The sequence below is a fragment of the Zootoca vivipara genome, chromosome 2 (assembly GCF_965207765.1).
Source record: "Zootoca vivipara chromosome 2, rZooViv2.hap1.1, whole genome shotgun sequence".
Taxonomy (NCBI): Eukaryota; Metazoa; Chordata; class Lepidosauria; order Squamata; family Lacertidae; genus Zootoca; species Zootoca vivipara.
The window spans coordinates 101,010,546-101,026,183 of NC_142584.1; the positions used below are offsets into that span (position 1 = coordinate 101,010,546).

The window sequence follows — 15,638 nt, forward strand, 5'->3', positions numbered from 1 at the left end:
AGGAGCCGTGTTGGTCTGCCGTAGTCGAAACGAAATAAAAAAATCGTTCCAGTGGCACCTTAGAGACCAACTAAGTTTGTCATTGGCATGAGCTTTCATATTTGAAGAAAGGTGCATGCACACGAAAGCTCATACCAATGACAAACTTAGTTGGTCTCTAAGGTGCTACTGGAAGGATTTTTTATTTATTTTGGTGGAAAGGAAACAGAGTCCTCATTCCTATGCTCACAGTATATTTTGCTCCGTTTTCCCTCCTACATTTGCCAAACTCTCAGGCCACTGAGCACTCTCTCCCTCCTCCCTACCTCTCTCTCTGTGTAGAAATATTCCTCTATACCAGTGTTCTTAAACCTGTGGTCTTCAGGTGTGAGCGGACTACAACTCCCATCATCCTTGTCCATTGGGCTAAGCTGACTATGGGTGTTGGGACTTGTAGTCCACCCACATCTTGTAGTCTGACCCCAGGTTGAAGAATACAAGTGTAGAGGAATCTTTCTCAACCCAGCACCCTCCAGGTGGTTTAGACACTCTATCTGACAGCAGCCAGCATGGCCAGTGGTCATCGATGATGGGAATTTTATTCCAAAGCATCAGTAGGACACCAGGCTGGGGAAGGCTGGACTTAAAGGATTGCAGTAGCCAAGGACTGTCCTTTAAGGAAAGCCAGAGGCCACCCTTCATGGGTGTAGGCAGGGGGGCAGGAGGGGGCAGTTGCCCCCCCTAGAAGCAGGGCCGCTGGCCAGCCTGCCCCGCTGCCCGCTGTCGCCCGGTGCCGTCTCCCTTCTCCCTTGCTGGCTGTGGGGCGGGTGGAGGGAAAGCCCCAGAGCCGTGCAAAGCGTTTGGCTGGCTTTCCCTCTGCCCACCACACAGCCAGCCAGGGAGAAGGGAGACGCTTTGCACGCCTCTGGGGCTTTCCCTCCACCCGCCCCACAGCCAGCCAGCTAGAAGGGGCGTCTCCCTTCTCCCTTGCTGGCTGTGGGGCGGGTGGAGGGAAAGCCCCAGAGCCGTGCAAAGCGTTTGGCTGGCTTTCCCTCCGCCCGCCACACAGCCAGCCAGGGAGAAGGGAGACGCTTTGCACGCCTCTGGGGCTTTCCCTCCACCCGCCCCACAGCCAGTCAGCTAGAAGGGACGTCTCCCTTCTCCCTTGCTGGCTGTGGGGCGGGTGGAGGGAAAGCCAGCTTTCCCTCCACCCGCCCCGGCGATCGCTGAGGGGGAGGAGGGGATCGGAACAGCCCGATTTCGGGCTGATCCTGGCGCCCCCTCACCCCTGAATGACCATGGCTTTCCTTGTCCCACTGTGGCCCCTCCCCCTTTGCCTTGGCCCTGCCCCTTGTCCCTTGCCCCCCCCTAATTTTGATCCTGGCTACGCCTCTTCTATCCTTGTTGCCAATTCACTTTTAGAGATGAGCCATAAGTGGCTGTGAGTGAGATCCAGGTGTCAAGCCAAGAGTCAGAGCGGAGAGGCCAGACATGTGAAAACAATAGTTTGGGCACTTATGGTCTTTCTGGTTCACGAGATTCAGTGGTCAGCTGGTAGGCAGAATCATTCCAGGACTTGGAAACCCATTCCTGGGGAAATGCTTCATTCTGTAGTCCTGGTTCAACCCTCACTCCTAGGCATCTACGTGTAGACATGGGGGCTCTTGGTGAATAAATTTGCAGTAATTCTTTCCATGTAATTTCAGTTCTCTAGGGCATGCCAGCTGTTGTTAAGGAAGTCAGACTGTCACAGTGTGACAGTGTGAGTCACACGTCATTAAAACATGGACAGTGACAAGCTGGGCCTGGACCACGGGGACTGACTACTTTAGAGGCAGTGTACAATAGGATATATGGATATTGGGTGGGGCAATTATGCACATAAATCGGTCATTGCCTGTACTGTTAATTCTCGGCAATACAAACTTGTTCCTACAGCAGAAGGGTTGTGGAGCCCATACTTTGTATGCAAAGGGTTCCAGAGAAACAGCTACAAACCTCTCTCTGTGGCCCTATAAAGCCTGATGCCCCAAACTTGCCAGAATCCCTGAGGTGGCTGACAAATACTCTGTGGCGGACTCCTGTCAAAATACTTTGACTCAAAAGTTATGAAGTCATTTCCCCACCAGCCCAAGTATTGAAGCAGTTGTCATCTTCACATGTTGATTAGATCTGTGGTTTTAAAAACACAAGAAGTAGGGGAGAGTAACATCAAAAGGGTTGTAAGTTATCTGCTGAATACTACAGTCCGTGAATCTCATGGATGCATGTCATATAAAAATGGTGACAGGATCTAAGCACCTTCCTTCTTGAGTCCCATATGTTGTCAATTGCAAGTTCAACTAGTCAGGCAGGGAACTGAGGTTGATGCTTGCAATGTGGTGCAATAATTTCAGTGCCTCACCTTCTGTTAATTATTCAAAGCTGCAAAGATTGGCTTCACATATTTTCTTATTTTTATGATGGGCATGTTTTGCTTTCACAGATGCTTCTTTAATGGTGCACTAAATCAATACATCTGGCTGGAGTTTTGTAGGCATCTTAACTTAACCCAAAGGGAAATGTCTCTCTGGAACCGAATCCCTCTTTAGCCTACAGCTGATCCTTTCTAATTTTCTTGTCTCCTCTTATTCCTATTGTTCCTGAGGACTAGGGGGTTTGAATATTCAAAATTAATCGCAGCACAGCAGGCCTTGATTGCATCAGAAGGGTTACAGTCATTAACAGCAATGCAGTGTCTGGGCATCCTGTGGCTTCATCTACACAAACCTGTTAGCATTCCACAGCGATGGGGGAAGGTGTTAGTCTGCCCCCCCCCCCACAGCTAACAGAAGCTAGAGCAAATTGTGATTGCCTTCAGCTTGAAGAACAACACACAGGAATCCATAAGTTGTGTCTAGCTACTTTATTGCAGAGAGAAAGATGCAGCTTAGCGTCTTGCATAGCCAAAAGAGAAAGTAAAAAAAAGAGTACAGTGAAAAACATCACGTGAGCACCAGGAGATAAGAACTTCCTTTCTCCTGGGAACAGACCCCAAAACACCATCAGCCTGGCCCAGGCTACGTAGCTTCGCCAGTGCATAGAAATCCCATCAAAACCTTGGGCTAATAAACCATGAAAGCCTTTCAAATGAGCAACAGAAGCTGCGGCTAAAGGAAAGATGTTGCCCCCTGGGTCACCCTGGGCATTCTCTCCCTGCAGACATAGCTCTAAAGAAATGCAAAAGGTGCCTGAAAGATTGCTTTTGGCCTGGATATCCCAGACTTCTCGCTGAGGGCAGAAAGCTAGGAGGCAAAAGAAATGAGACATTATATATGAAAACAATGATAATGCTAGTATGTGTATAGGGTATTAGGAGAGGAGTAATACCTCTGGTTGGGGACATCATGCTGCTTCTGGGGTAGTTTGTTCACCTTTGGTACCCACCCTGTGTTCAGCTGTCAGCCATGGCTCTTAGAAGCTGTCAACATGCGGCAGCAGCCACACCCCAGGAACGGCTTCCGCTGGCCGGCTAAACCAGGTGAGGATATGAGTTATGCCATGCCGTAAGACAACATGAAGATCATCCTGTGCTTTCTAGGTAAAGGCAAAGTCAAAGGACTCCTGGACGGTTAAGTCCAGTCAAAGGGGTTGTGGCGCTCATCTCGCTTTCAGGCTGAGGGAACTGGCGTTTGTCTGCAGCCAGTTTTCCAGGTCATGTGTCCAGCATGACTAAACCGCTTCTGGTGCAACAGAACACTGTGACGGAAACCAGAGTGCACGGAAACGCCATTTACCTTCCCGCCACAGCAGTACCTATCTATCTACTTGCACTGGTGTGCTTTTGAACTGCTAGGTTGGCAGGAGCTGGGACAGAGCAATGGGAGCTCACTCTGTTGTGGGGATTTGAACCGCTGACCTTCCAATCAGCAAGCTCAAGAGGCTCAGTGGTTTAGACCACAGCACCACCCGCATCCCTTTGCTTTCTACAGTAGGGGTAGCCAACATGGTAGCTTCTGGATGCCTTTGGACTACAACTCCCATCAGCCCCTATCAGAATTGCCAATACTACGGGTGATGGAAGATGGAGTCCCGCAAGGAGGGCATCACACTGCCCACCCTTGTTCTGTGGACTTATGGGTGAAATGGTGAAATGCTGCTACTTCACACTGTGTCCTATCTAGGTTCAGCAGCCATTTCATGGAAGGCAAGTCTCACAAACTTCTCTAATCTTTGCATCTTCCACTTGTCATTAGGAAAGGGCACCTGGCCTTCTCGCTGCCACCATCCCTTGATGCTAGAAGCAGCATTTTTTTAAAAAAAAAGTTTGATGGCTGGAGGAGACAAAGGAAAATGAAGGCCGTGCAATGATTGATGGACGTGACACTCTTTGAACTGAGAATAGCGAGTGCTGCAAGGCACTGATAAATGGAAATGATGGCTTGGATAATGAAGTCTGTTTTAGAAATATCAGGAGCTGAAGATCCCCTGAAGGGAAAAAGGGGGCAGGCCCCATTCCCATAATTCTCTCTGGTGGTAAATTATGATGGGTCTTGGAGATGGATCTTTTTGTTTTGTTTTGCTACTGCGCTACCGAATGTCACGGTGCTTTCCATTGCCAGGCTTGCTAAGTAACATCACATTAGAGGTCTGCCACATGCTGAACATCCCAGACAGGCACATTAAAAAGTTCTTGTAGCATCCTGAGGAATCCACCAATTAGTCACAGTTAGAAAAACGAAGGAAGGGGACTCCTCCTCTCTGACAGGGGCCTTGCAGAGTCTTTGGACTGTCTCTCCTTGAGGCCAAAGTTAAGGGTATGAAATGTTTTTTTTTGCGATTCCATTAACTGTGATTTATTCCAAAAAGCTTATTATCATTTCTCCTGGGAGGTGGAGTGAGGCTGCAACACTGAGCCCACTTACCTGGGAGTAAACTGGATTGACTTCACTAGGACTTACTTCTGAGTAGACACACTGAGGCTTTTGCTGGTGAGGCGAAGAGCCAGTTGCCTATTGAGAGCAAAGACATAATGGTGACTGTTTCTAAGCACTATAACCTCCCATTGGTCTAAGATGGAGGTGGGTAACCTGAAGTCCTTCTCATGTTGTTGGACTCCATTTCCCAGCAAGCCCAGCTTGCATAGACAGTGATTAGTATCATGGGAGCTACAGGGTCTGCGTCAGGTGAGGGGAACCCTTGTCCCTTCAGATGTTGTTGGACTACCACTCTCCTCATGCCTGGCCCATTGGCCATGCTTTTTTGGGTTGATGTGAGTTGTTGTTCTCCAACATCTGGTGTGCCAAAGGTTTCCCAACCCTGGTCTGTATAAATCTATAGAATAGTTATGGATATGTCTTGATGTATTCATGTCCTAACATTAGGAATTAACATTTTACGTTTTTTATTTCTAGTTGCATTGTTTCATCACAAATGTGCCTACTGCCCGGGACTCCTTTGGGAGGAAGGGCGGTATATAAATTCACAAAATAAAAAAAAATAGACATGGCCTCTATCAAAATCCAACAGATTAAGAACAACATGCAAATGTGCAAACACACTGACATGAGGGCAAGAGATACAGAACAATTAAATCAAGAATGAATAGATTAAAAAACAGTTTCTATCCAAGAGCTATAACCATCTTAAATTCTGAAACTAAATAATACGATCTTGGGGAGTTGTGATGGGTGTGTGTGTATGTGTGTGTGTGTGGCTGTAATTGTGTTTTTGTTTTGTTTTTTATGGGATGGCATTCAATTTCGTCGTACTATGTACAATGGCAATAAAATATCTATCTATCTATGATGCTCACCCTTACAGTTGAGTTTGCAGAGTTAAGGCCATTCAAAAGCATTTTATATCTGCTTTCCACCATATTTCTCCCATTACATCTCTTGTAAATACTGTAGAGCCTTTCCTCCGGGAGAAAACATGCACAGCCTTTGTATGCGAAAGAATTCCTGATTTGCTTACAATTGTGTTGCTCTTGCCCATAAACCTTTTATCAGGGAGAAAGTGCAAGGCTGGGATCCTACTTCCATGAGTTGCTTTTCAATAGCCCATCCCCTACTTTTTATTTTATGGTAAAGTCAGAAAGGTTATTATCCCTTCCTTTATCATTGTTCTGCGTTGATTTTGAGGTTTCTGACCAGATCACTATTGAGAGGTGTAAGAGCAAATTCAGAGTGGACCAGGAAAACATGAGAGGTGGCATTGAAATGCTCTCTGGCATTTTTCCAGTCTCCACATTGCACCTGACATGCATCCCTCCCTGGTTAAACATAGGGTTGATCCCTTGATTGCTGCCATTGTCTGCAGAGGCATAGCAAGCCCAGGTAGTACCCGGTGCGGAATTTTTTTTGTCACCCCACCCACGCGGCTCTGGCGAAAAGTGAAAAACATGAATTGCAAAAACAACCCTAGAGCTTACAGAACAAAACCGACTTCAGATATGAAATCAGCATTGAAAGAACATATAAGAACAGTTGAAAAATCTCATGCAACAGAATTTTTCAAAAAAATGTTCCCCAGTGGGGGGCGCCGAGTGTCACCCCCCTCCAGGGTGGCACCTGGGGCGACCCGCCCCCAGCGCCCTGCCTTGCTACGCCACTGATTGTCTGATACTCTCTGCAGCTGTGAGACAAGGAGCACGTGAAAGGGATTCACAGGCTCTTCTGCATTTATCAAAGAGGACCTCACATACTTGACCTCAGAAGAGCTCTATGTGCACACATGTCAGTGTTTTCAGTGTTTGATAATACTGCTTTTCCACATCGAAGTAGGCTTTCCTTTGGCATTCATAAGGACTAGTAATATTTACCCTCCTCTGTACAAAAAAGAAAATATGAAAGCTGAATGAGTGTTTTACTATGTGGATAATTCCTAGCTCTAATCCTTTTATCTGCCACAGCTAAAACCCATCTAAATTATGATAAGTACAGACCCGCAAAGTGTCCCTATTTTCCAGGGACAGTCCCAGATTTACAGAAGCCATCCTTGTTTCTGATTTGATCCCAGAATGTCCCACTTTTCCTTTTTCATCGGAGAAATGTTGGAGGGTATGGAGCTATGTGACTCCCCCCCCCCCCCCGAGCCAAGGAAATAAGTAACTATACAGTCGTACCTCAGAAGTCTAACCCCTTGCGAGTCAAATGTGTTTCGGTTTCAAGTGAGTGTTTCGGTTTGCGAACGTTCTTTGGAACCTGAACGTCCAATGCGGCTTCCTATTGGCTGCAAGAGCTTCCTGCAGCCATTCGAAAGCTGCGCCTTGGTTTCTGCATGTTTTGGAAGTCGAACGGACTTCCGGAACAGATTCCGTTTGACTTCCAAGGTACGACTGTACAACCTTTAGAAGACATTTGAAGGCAGCCCTGTATAGGGAAGCTTTTTTTTTTTTTTAAAAAAAAGGGTTTTTGTTTTTATATATGTTGGAAGCCACCGAAAGTGCCTGGGGCAACCCAGTCAGATGGGTGGGGTATAAATATTATTATTATTATTATTATTATTATTATTATTGAATAGGACATCCTTATTTTCATCTGAGAAATGTTGGAGGGTAAGTAATTTGGAGAGGCATAAGTGTAGCTAAGTAAAGAGAGTGGGAACCAAGGTTAATCAGCCAAGATGAGGAGCCACAGTGGAAATGTACAGTCTTGCAGCTGCTAGAACTTCCTCCTGTTCCTTAGTATGTTTACTCTGCAGAACAGATGGGCATCTGTAAAAATAGAAGAAGATCCCTTTGAGATCTGGGAAGATGTAATCTTGCCTCACGCTTTAGAAATGCAGAATAAAAGCTGCCCCCTAAGCTAGTGCATTGCTCTTTTTCTATATATAATGGTGCGAGTTCAAATCCCAGCTTACGTTACGCGAAGCTGCAAAGTTAGCTTTATCTTCCCCTCAAGTTTGTGCATGTCACAAAGGATATGTTTACGGCTGGATAAGATTCCGTGTGATTGACAGACTGCACACAAGAGGTCAGGAACTTAGGTAGAAGGAGGGGGTGTGGGTAAAAAAGAGGTCTCTCAGAAGGGCTTTGCTGTGTGTGCCCGACCGGCTTTCTGCTTATATTCATGGGCTCCCAGAATACCTGGATGCATTTTGCAAGCCGTTCCAGTCTGCCCTGTGAAAACCTCTCTGCAGGCAGCATTAATGCTTTCTAAGTAAAGAAATCCTGCTTCTCAGTGTGCGCGCTCTTCCTAAGGTCCAAAACAAATGCTGCTATGATGAGTGATTCAACCGAAATGGAGAAATTGTATTCCTCATAACAAAAATCTCCTTGTTTTAAAATTTATTTTTATTTCAGAAATTTTATCTTGTAATAAAACCACAAAGCCGTTTGTAGAGTAGTTGGACCATTTAGCACTGGGTTGTTGGGTTTTTTTTGGGGGGGGGGACTGAAATCAAAGGAGCAAGTTCACAAATCCTGATTTTCATTTTCTTCTGTTGTCATGCTGCGTAACTTTGGGAGCCACACCACACGTCTAGACATTTCTCTTTTCCTTCTCACTTTGTGCTGTCATCTCTGTTTTCAGTGACAGCTTTCAAATACTCACTTTGACATAATCATATGGGACTTCTCATCTTTCCAGCTGAATCCAAAACTTCTGTCCCTGTATATCTGCTGCCAAGTCATATCAACTTTTGTGACACTCTGCCAACGCACCATTTGGTGTGGCCTGTTCTGAACATTTTTTTTGTCTCCTTGGCATGCCTTGGTAGAACTAGGTCTTTGTAAAAAAAATTAAAAATCCTTCTACCTTTCCATCGAAAAAGAGACAGAGACACTTCTCCGCTCCAGGCGGCTAACAGTCAATTTAAAATGAACAATAAAACATTAAGATCGTCATCAACAACAAGGAGATGAGCCCTGCAGGTGAAATATTTCTAGGTCAGCAGAATTTACTCAATATAGTGTTACCTCGGGCTACGAACTTAATTCATTCCAGAGGTCCATTCTTAACCCAAAACCATTCTTAACCTGAGGCACGCTTTTGCTAATGGGGCCTCCCGCTGCCGCCACGCGATTTCCGTTCTCATCCTGGGGCAAAGTTCTTAACCCAAGGTACTACTTCCGGGTTAGCGGAGTTTGTAACCCGAAGCGTTTGTAACCCAAGGTACTACTGTAGTATTATTACTACCGGTATCAAACAGGTCCTCCCCAAAATGCTCTGGAAAAGGTCTGTTGTTTACTTGCACAGCCATGATGGAACCAGGTGGGTCTCCTTTTTGAGGGCATTCCACAATTGTGGCACCTCAAAAGAAAGAAAGAAAGAAAGAAAGAAAGAAAGAAAGAAAGAAAGAAAGAAAGAAAGAAAACCTGTTCTGCATGTTCACCCATAGTGCTTCTGTTGGTGGGGAAATAAGAGAGAAGGGCTTGTGATGTCAGACTCCCTGTTCAGAAAATACCTATGGGAAGACATGGTCCCCAAGCTATCCCAGTCCATTTTAGGGACTTAGGAGTGAAAGTGGCATTTTCAATTGGTATCTGAAACAATCTGCTAATCAATATTACTGGAGAGATCTTCTCTAAACACTTGCTCCAGTTAACACACCAGGGACTAAATTTCGAACAAGCTGGAGCTTTTGAGAACCTATCGGAGGCAGCCCCACATAGAGCATATCTGGATGTTGCTGGACTACAGCTCCCATCAGCCCCAGCAAGCAGACCATTCCATTGTAACTATCCAACCCCCCAAAATTTCAACACTTCTCGCGATGGTTTGACCCCTTTCCATTTCAATGGTACAAATTTTACAAATATCTTCCGTATCTCCTCAAAATAATTTCTTCTGCATATTCCCTGTCTTACCTTAACACCACATGTTAATTTATCATTAATAGCTATATCCCACACCTCTTTATACCACTCTTCCATTTTATATTCACTTGCCCCTTCCACTTCCTAGCTATCATAATTCGTGCAGCTGTCAATAAATTTGTGAGCGAGACCTTCATAGCCTGCCAACCTTCTACCCCATCATAAATTGATAATAATTGTAACTCTGGACTTTTGGTCAGCTTTAACCCAGTGGTTTCTGTTATGTCCCTCAACACCCTTTGCCCAAAAAATTGTACAGTCATACCTCGGTTTGAGAACGCTCCAGTTTGAGTACTTTCAGTTTAAGTACTCCGTGGACCCGAAAGTGTTTACTTCCGGGTTCCGCGGCGCATGCATGCACAGAAGCGATCTGTGCAGTTCGCACATGCGCAGAAGCGCTCTATCGGCGCTTCGTGCATGCATGGAAGAGGCGCTCGGAGTAAGTACTTTTCAGAGAGTGAATAGGTACCACTGTGCATATTTACACCCCCACCACATGTGAAGATAATTCCCTGCTTCCTGTTATTTCTCCAATTTTTTTTCAAATGTGCCTCTATCACCTGCCTCTTTTACCTTTTTCTCCCTCTCTTTTTCTTCAACCCTTCCTTGCACACAGGCCATGGTAACCTGATGAATCTTCCTCCTCCCACTCATGTGACTGCTAAGCATCCCTTTCATCTTCTGCCCAATTATGACGCCACCATCCTTTCCTATTCCTCATACCCTTCCGTATCCCCGCTTTCATCTTCACCCCATTCCTGTGCCTCTCACTCTTCCCTTTCAGGGAAGGGTTTGCATATGCGAAGGGGATATAAATCGTTGTTGTTGTTTTTAAAAGAAGACATAGGATCTTCATGCCGACAGAAACTATAGGCTTTTCTCTTGCACGGTGATAGGTAGTTTCCTTTCTCCATTCTGCAGAGTTCCTCTGCATATAAAGTATTTGCTGGCAGAATTGCCAGTGTAAGGACTACGGCCATTTTGTTATATAATGATCTAATTACTGTAGTTCACGGTAGGGAGCTTCTGCAGAATCTCAACAGCGTTAAAATTCAAGCTTGTCCCAGTGCAAACGTGGCCTATAAACCCCCCCCCCCATTTTTAAGGAAATGGGTGTGAATTAAGTGGCATCAGCTGTATTAAACTGTGGATGAGCTGAGTGCTGGCAAAATGTGAAATGTGTTTTCACTGCTGCTCAGAAGGAAAATGGAAGGTGCCAGCTGTAGAGCACAGAGATAATGGGACCCTGTTTTCTTTAGTTTTTGGCTTTCCTAAGCTATGATAGGAACACTTCGAGAGTTCTTGTCATCCCTACATCTGAAGAGAAATTCAGGTTTCAGATTACCTGGTGTTGTTTCTGAAATGGAACTTGTGTGGGATTTGTTGTTTTTTTTCTCATTTCCAAATTTGCACAAAGCACTGTGTGTGAACAATGTGTCTCCGCTTTCAGCTTCTTCCAGCCTCTTCTCCCCTCTATCAACCTGCCATCTCTTAGAACATCCTTCCCCAAGTTTCGCCTTTCAGACATTGTTGAACTACAACTGTCATCAGACCTGGCCAACACAGCCAATGGCCAGGTTTGATGGGAATTGTAGTCCTATAACATCTGACGGGCACCAGGTTGGGGAAGGCAGGTTAAAGCTGTAGAATATGCACATCAGAAGTGAGAACCCCAAGACTCGTAGTCTTGGTGGAGTTGGTAAAGGTAAAGGTACAGGGACCCCTGACCATTACGTCCAGTCGTGACCAACTCTGGGGTTGCGGTGCTCATCTCACGTTATTGGCCGAGGGAGCCGGCGTACAGCTTCCAGGTCATGTGGCCAGCATGACAAAGCCGCTTCTGGCAAACCAGAGCAGCACATGGAAACGCCATTTACCTTCCGGCTGTAGCAGTCCCTATTTATCTACTTGCACTTTGACGTGCTTTCGGACTGCTAGGTTGGCAGGAGCTGGGACCGAGCAATGGGAGCTCACCACATTGCGGGGATTTGAACCACCGACCTTCTGATTGGCAAGCCCTAGGCTCTGTGGTTTAACCCACAGTGCCATCCGTGTCCCGGTGAAGTTGGTATGAATGCTTATATGTTTATTATACCAAACATTTGCACATGTAAGAGATGCAACATGGGTGCTTTGTGGTGCTTAGTTTGACAGATAAAAATAGGGACACACTTGTAACACCTCTCTCCTGCCCTGGCCCCATACTTGCACATACATTGTTGGAGGCTCTTTGTCACCTTTGATGTGCTATATGCATTTACTATACCATTACCTAGAATAAAAACACAGTGGTTTTACAATGCATTCTCAACAGTGCATATACTTCATAACTGTCATGCACTGCAGAAACTGAATTTCGGGTGACCCTAAGGAGGCAGCTAAAAACTGAAGAATGAAAATACTCTCCACTCACACAATTTTATTTTAAACCAGACAACCCACACAAGGCAAAAATGGTTTGAATATGCAACAGTCTTCAATTAATGCCTAATGTTCCTAGATGAAAATGCCACTAAAAGGTTAATATGTAAAGGGGCAGAGAGCTCTGTTGTCTTCTAGAATAGCAAGTTTGGTTTCCCTTTGCTTCTGCCATAATCAGCAATGCCTGGTCACAGTATGCAAAAGAACCTGTTTGAACGTTATACAGTGGTACCTCGGATTAAGAACTTAATTCGTTCCGGACGTCCGTTCTTAACCTGAAACTGTTCTTAACCTGAGGTACCACTTTAGCTAATGGGGCCTCCCACTGCTGCTGCACGATTTCTGTTCTCATCCTGAAGCAAAGTTCTTAACCTGAGGTACTAATTTCTGGGTTAGCGGAGTCTGTAACCTGAAGCGTCTGTAACCTGAGGTACCACTGTAGTCATGCCTGCTGCCAGGAGCGGCTTGAATCTGTTTGTGGCTGCCCTGTGTGGTGAACTACTGAACTGCAAGTGGCAACCTTCTCAGTGTAGGACTCTCTGGCCGGGGGCTGATTCTGCTCACCCAGGCTGGGCACTCAATCCTTCCGGGCATATAAAGGGCTTTCTGCTCCAGCTGACTCTGGCTTATGCAATGAGGTCTTGCTGAACTCTGGTGTCTTATTGCATCCTTGGTCCCTCTTTCGTCCTGCCTCCTGGTTTGTCCAGGTTCTCAATTTGGTTTTGATTTCTGTCCTGTTCCTCATGCGTCCCTCACTCCCAACTTTCTATGTGGTCCTGACTTCTGGCTTGATCCTGCCCATGGCCCAGCCCAGGTCCCTCCTGGTTATGCGGTCTTCCCTTGCACCTGTCCCATGTAGAGACAGAATTCCATAGTGGTTAGAGTGCTGGGCTGGGAGCAGGGTTCAAAACCCCCACTTGGTTATGGAGGTAAGTGGGTGAGCTTGGGCCAGTCACTTACTCCCAGCCTAAGCTACCTTCCGGGGTTGCTGGAAGAATTAAATGAGGGTGGCGAGAATCACATACACCACCCTAAGCTCCTTGGAGGAAAGATGGATACAGATGTTAATGATGATGATGATAATTCCATAAAGGTAAAGGGACCCCTGACCATAAAGTGACCGACTCTGGGATTGCGGCACTCATCTCGCGTTATTGGCCGAGGGAGCCGGCGTACAGCTTCCGGGTCATGTGGCCAGCATGACAAAGCCGCTTCTGGCAAACCAGAGCAGCACACAGAAACGGCATTTACCTTCCCCCCCGGAGCGGTACCTATTTATCTACTTGCACTTTGATGTGCTTTCGAACTGCTAGGTGGGCAGAAGCTGGGAACCAAGCAATGGGAGCTCACCCCATCGTGGGGATTCAAACCGCCAACCTTCTGATCAGCAAGCCCTAGGCTCTGTGGTTTAGACCACAGCACCACCCGCACCCCATATTTCAATACAGTGGTGCCTTGACTTATGAATTTAATCTGTTCTGAAGGCACCTTCGTAGGTCAAAAAAATCCGTCAGTTGAAAAGCGCCATTGGAAACGCGATTTCCCATAGGAATGCATTGGAAACAGAAAAAAATCGTAAGTCGAAAAAACCCTGTCTAAAACTGCCGTGGTTTCCGTTCGGATGTCGAGAAATTCGTAAGCATGCGGCCATTTGCCCCCCATTCGTAAGTCAAAAAATTTGGTTGTTGAGTTGTTCGTAAGTCGAGGTACCACTGTAATTCCATATTCCCAATAATTCCATATTCAAGCCTAATTGCTTGAAATATCCTGGGAGCAACCTTCAGGACATTTCTAACGTTGCCTGTTGGGCTTTAAGTGTATCCTCAAAGCAAAGTTTATGCCAATCTGCAGCTCTCCCTTTTGCCTCCAAATACGGGATTTCCTATATTGCGTTAAAAAACAAAACAAATATCACCCTCTTGCGCCAGAGCAAAGTGTCCAATTATATACCCTGATACAGCTGCAGAACAGGCCCAGGGAAAATGCGTGGAATTTATTAGGTTCTAATAAACTCCCTTCAGTGCACACACATTCAATATCTTCCATTAACATTAATGAGAGTTATGCATGCATCCTGGGGTGAACGGGGACTCTTGTTTTATTCCTTCCCCTTGTTTTTAGCATTAAATCTTCTCCTGCAGTCTGAGCTGCGGAGTATACAAGCTTTCCTGCTGCTTGCTTATTTGCTCGGCTGTAATATATACGGCTTGAATTTAGACTTCTTGCATAGCAAACTGCATAAATAAAAAGGTGTTGGAGGGGAAGGGGAAGTTGGGGGCAGGAAGGATAGAACCTACTTAAATGGAATTTGTGGACTTCCAGTGGAACCTGAGAGATATGTAAATGGAGGAATTAATGGATTACTATTGATTACCAGTAGGATCTAATGAAATCATAAATATCCCCTCCAACAATTACTTGCCCCGTATTATTAAATTATCAAATCCATAACTAGTTTTGAAGCTTAGGCTCTGAGACTTAAATAAAGTGCTCCAGGGACTAAAGGAGTGTTTTGGAAGAAAAGGGAGGCAGAGGCAGTGCCTAGGAAGAAAAATTTATGATTTAATTTGCTGCGTAATCTAATTGAGAATAACTATTGTATTTCTTTAAAAGAGAGAGAGAGAGAATGCTTTGATTAGATTTCAGCTGTCAAGGAGCAAATACAAAATATTGGCCAGTTTACAGTTTATCCAGGTTGTGCGAAGGAGAAAAGTACAACGGATATGGCAGTTCATTTCCCCTTACTTAGCAGGGTGTACCGTGGGTGGTTTTTTTTTTTTTGGTCTGTTGTTTCACATATATAGTGTCCTTCACGTTGCACCTTGGCACACAGAGTCCAAGGGGTTAAATGTCCTCTACGTGAGAAAGGGGAGCGAGCAGGAGGGTGCAGAGGAGAAGGAAAAGGCTACCTCTTGGATACCCTCAGAGCAATGATCCAGCTCGCTCAGTACTGCTCATACAGACTAGCAACAACTCTCCGGGGTTTCAGGCTTGGGTCTCTTGCAACCCTTCTTGATGTCAGGGACTGGGCAGAGGAGGAATGGTGGAGACCCCCTCCCCAGTCTGGGCCTTCCAGAGAAGAAGAAGACAGTTCAGAATTACAACAGGGGTTTGAGGGAGGTCACAGCTGAGAGGCAGAGGAGAGGGAAAGCTGGGAAATAATAGGAGAGGAGGAGGAAGAAGAAGAAAAAGCACTAGGGGAGCGACAGCTGAAGGACTCAGTGCCTTTAAAAAGCATTCCACATCCTCCTCTCTCAGAACCTGGTAAGCATTGTAAGTAGGAGAGCAGAGAGCTCAAAGGCAGAGGGCCCTTTTCAGCACCCATAGCGATGATTCATGAGGGGGTGGAGATTCACTTGGGGCAACACCATTATTCCGAGAAGCTACATTCCCAAGACTCTCTCCGTGAAGAGTGAATAAAAGCAGATGGTAAGGACTT

The 15,638-nt window shown here is 45.8% G+C and overlaps 1 protein-coding gene across 12 annotated transcripts in view; it reads left to right on the top strand.

Annotated features, from left to right (window-relative positions):
* Nucleotides 1-15,638, top strand: part of FHIT (fragile histidine triad diadenosine triphosphatase) — a 1,052,598-nt gene that overhangs the window by 837,859 nt on the left and 199,101 nt on the right. The gene's annotated exons all lie outside the window — the stretch shown is intronic.